Below are 3936 nucleotides of genomic sequence, written 5' to 3'. Positions count from 1 at the left end.
TTGGGTCTGCATTTCATTTTAAACCATATTGCCCATGTTAGTGTTTAAAGAGGACATACAGCCTAAATGACATCCATCCTGACAGTATTTTTGACTTTTTATAAAAAGAAATATGTAAACATTTATTTAGAAAAAAAAATCCAATGTGAAATGTTATGCATTATGGTGCATACTATGCAAAATGCATGTTCTCTTTGTAATATTTGTATAAATTAGTTAAGTCATTCATTGTTGTTAGGCCTACTTTCTATTCAGTTTAAATGTGCCCAACATTATGCTGCAGCCTTTGACTAATGGTATTTCATTTTAATTTCACAAAACTGAATCCCATAAAGAATAGATGTCAGAGATCTGCATCGCTGCTCTTGCAAAATTTTTTATTTATTTCTATTTTTGGGAGGGTTTATTTTACACTACAAAACTACAGAAAAGTTGATGTCTGTTTTCAGGTGACCATTTTCAGATTTCTGGGATCTGAGTCACTGCATGTGGTGTTGAAGCCTATTAAGTAATTTATTATTTACTAAATGATGTTGTTGATCCAAAGTTATGCAAGCGGTAGATCTATTATTTATTGTTTAGACCAGGTGTCTCAAACTCCAGTCCTCCAGTTGCTGTCCTGTAGTTTTTAGATGTGCCACAGGTACAAAACACTGGAATGAAATGGCTTAATGACCTCATTATTTTGTTCAGGTGTGGTGCAGCAGAAGACATCTAAAAGTTGCAGGACAGCGGCCCTTGAAGACTGGAGTTTGACACCACTGGTTTAGACCCTCCTCCTTGTCAGTCAGCTTCCTGCTGTGATTAACAAGCAAAAGCAGCTGCTATGGTTGATCTGATTGTTTGGTGAATGAGTGAGGAGTCAAACAATTTTTCTACCACAAAATTGTTTATATTTTAATTTTTGTATGAAGTCAGCTTGGAGAATATTTCTGTTATTTTAATAAGTTAAAAAAACGCTCTCTTTTTTTTGAAACCAGAAAACGGTACTTTTTATTTTTGAGAATCTCCTCATCAAAAACTACTCTGGCATTCATGTTCTTAAAGCTGCTTATATGTAAGAGTAGCCATGTGGTGGCCTCTGAAATACTATCGTTAGAGGAGAACAGCATTCTGTTGCACAGGTTCATGAACTATACTTGTCTATGGTTAAAGAAGTCAGACATGCATTTACAAAATGTATCTGCCATAATCAACTTTTCTTTTCAGTTTGCCTAATAAGTTCACCATTGTTGTATTTGTTGAGCTTACTATTTTGTTACAGTAATGTAGATGAAATATTTACCACCTGACAGTCTGTTCCATCCATCCATCCATTTTCTGAACACCCTTCTTTCGTCCCTAATGGGGTCTGGAGGGTTGCTGGTGTCTATCTCCAGCTACGTTCCGGGCAAGAGGCGGGGTCACCCTGGACAGGTTGCCAGTCTGTCGCAGGGCAACACAAAGACAAACAGGACACACAAACATTCACACACACACTCACACCTCGGGTGAATTTAGAGAGACCAATTAACCTGACAGTCATGTTTTTGGACTGTGGGAGGAAGCCGGAGAACCCGGAGAGAACCCACCATGCACAGGGAGAACATGCAAACTCCATGCAGAAAGACTCTGGGCCAGGAATTGAACCCAGGACCTTCTTGCTGCAAGGCAACAGTTCTACCAACTGTGACACTGTGCAGCCCAGTCTGTTCCTTTAATAGTAAATAAATGATTCCTTGTGGCTAAAATCAACCAGGACCATTTAGATTTTCTGGACATGATTGTGTTAAGCACCACTTTGAATATCATGAGTAAGGGTTGGGCTCTTTGTATGTACGCGCTGACGCCATTCCGCACAAGCGAATTGCGGCTCATTTCCTTCCACTTTGAGTGACCATGACCACAAGGAAAGACAGAATCGTATTTCAAAAGCAATTTAAGCAATACAATGAACACTGTTATGTTCCACGCTGCACAGCGCCTTCCAAATATAATGGCTTTTTAAGTTTTCATGGATTTCCAGGTGATCTTGACTTAAAAAGACCATGGCTTGTAAATATTTGTCATGACAAATTCAAGCTAACGCCGCATAACAAGGTTTGGCAGCCTTCACTCCGGATCAGCTTCTTCAGCCTAAATCTGCTAGTGGGTGAAGAATGGTAAATAAAGGAGCTGTTCCTGGGTCATTTCAATGGAACAACTTCTGTGTTCAGCCTGAAAGAGGAGTTTATGGGAACGAGTAATCAGACCAGAGCTGGACAGCCGAGCAACTGATCCGCCTGTGCGATGCACTTCTGTAGATCACGATTATTGCTCTGTCCCAGAACCAGTTGGCCTGGACATGGCAATAAATTAAAACGAGCAATTAAAAGAAGAAATAAAAGCCCTAACAAACTAGGGTGACCAGACGTCCTCTTTTTCCTGGACATGTCCTACTTTTCAGACCTAAAAAAATGTCCGGGGGGAATTTAAAAATCGTCCGGGATTTTGGTCAACTGCCTCAAAACACATTACATAGCTTACAGTGCATTGTGATTACATTGCCACTCCGTTCCACTACTCCATTCCAGGTTTCTTTGTATGGCAAAGAAATCGGTAGCGCATGTGTCCGCCGATTAGTGATTTGTATTTGCTGGACTTGCTGCAGCTACGCTATGTATGTATGTATGTATGTACATAGCTACGCTATGTACGCTCCGTACTACGGAGCCCCCTAGGGGACATGGGGAATTTTTTTTCTTTTGCGTTACCTCGCAAAACTTTTTTCCTCAATACTTTTATGCCCTAAAACTGTACTGATCAGTTATGTGGCATAATTGAATACTGTAAGACTTTCTTACGGTGGCCGCTGTACTTTCTGATTTAATATAAGGTTATGTAAGGTTTTTCCATGAATGTTAATATCTCGTTGTGAAATATATTAAGTTTTATATCTTTCTTTAGAATACAAAGGTACGGTACGGAGCCCCCTAGGGGACATGGGGAATTTTTTTTCTTTTGCGTTCCCTCGCAATACTTTTGCGTTACCTCGCAAAACCTTTTGTGTTCCCTCGCAAAAAATTTTGCGTTCCCTCGCAAAACTGTACTGATCTACGGTACGGAGCCCCCTAGGGGACATGGGGAATTTTTTTTCTTTTGCGTTACCTCGCAAAACTTTTGCGTTCCCTCGCAATACTTTTGCGTTCCCTCGCAAAACTGTACTGATCAGTTATGCGGCATAATTGAATACTGTAAGTCTTTCTTACGGTGGCCGCCGTACTTTCTGATTTAATATAAGGTTATGTAAGGTTTTTCCATGAATGTTAATATCTCGTTGTGAAATATATTAAGTTTTATATCTTTCTTTAGAATACAAAGGCACCACAAACCTATTATATAAACAGAAACCTTCCGTAAGTAGGAAATAAATATAAATACTGTACATCCAAACTATATTTCTGAGTTATTATCGCGGCGTAATAAGTCATCTGACAGTTTTGATTGTGTCGCTGTTGTGTTGGTTGCCTGAATGGTTTAAAGAGCTGCTTTTATGTTCAGTTCCATCTCAACCTTAACAGACATAAATATGCGGTGAATGAATCGATTTTCAATCAGTTTTTTGCACCAAAGACTTCATAATAATAAACACGTTTTATTATTAAAAACACTACAAACTAATTATGGTAAAGGGCCGTATTAGGTTAACTCGGGGAATCTCATCTGTCCGTGTATCAATTAGCTCCAAACCACTTCTTTGTTCTGTCACATTTATCGATTTATTCCATTTTGATTATTATGCTCAAGACTTTGCAAGGACTGACCAACCCGCTCACCGTTTCCTCATACACACAAACCAGCAGGCCAGTAACCTTCCCATTCATACTTGATGACGTCACTCCCACATCGGCACACCCACCACCTAAGTGTCGAAGTCGCGTGCTCCTATCATATCAATAATTACTTATTTCATTCATA

The sequence above is a fragment of the Gambusia affinis genome, linkage group LG17, assembly GCF_019740435.1.
Source record: "Gambusia affinis linkage group LG17, SWU_Gaff_1.0, whole genome shotgun sequence".
Lineage (NCBI taxonomy): Eukaryota > Metazoa > Chordata > Actinopteri > Cyprinodontiformes > Poeciliidae > Gambusia > Gambusia affinis.
This window is presented reverse-complemented; position numbering follows the sequence as displayed.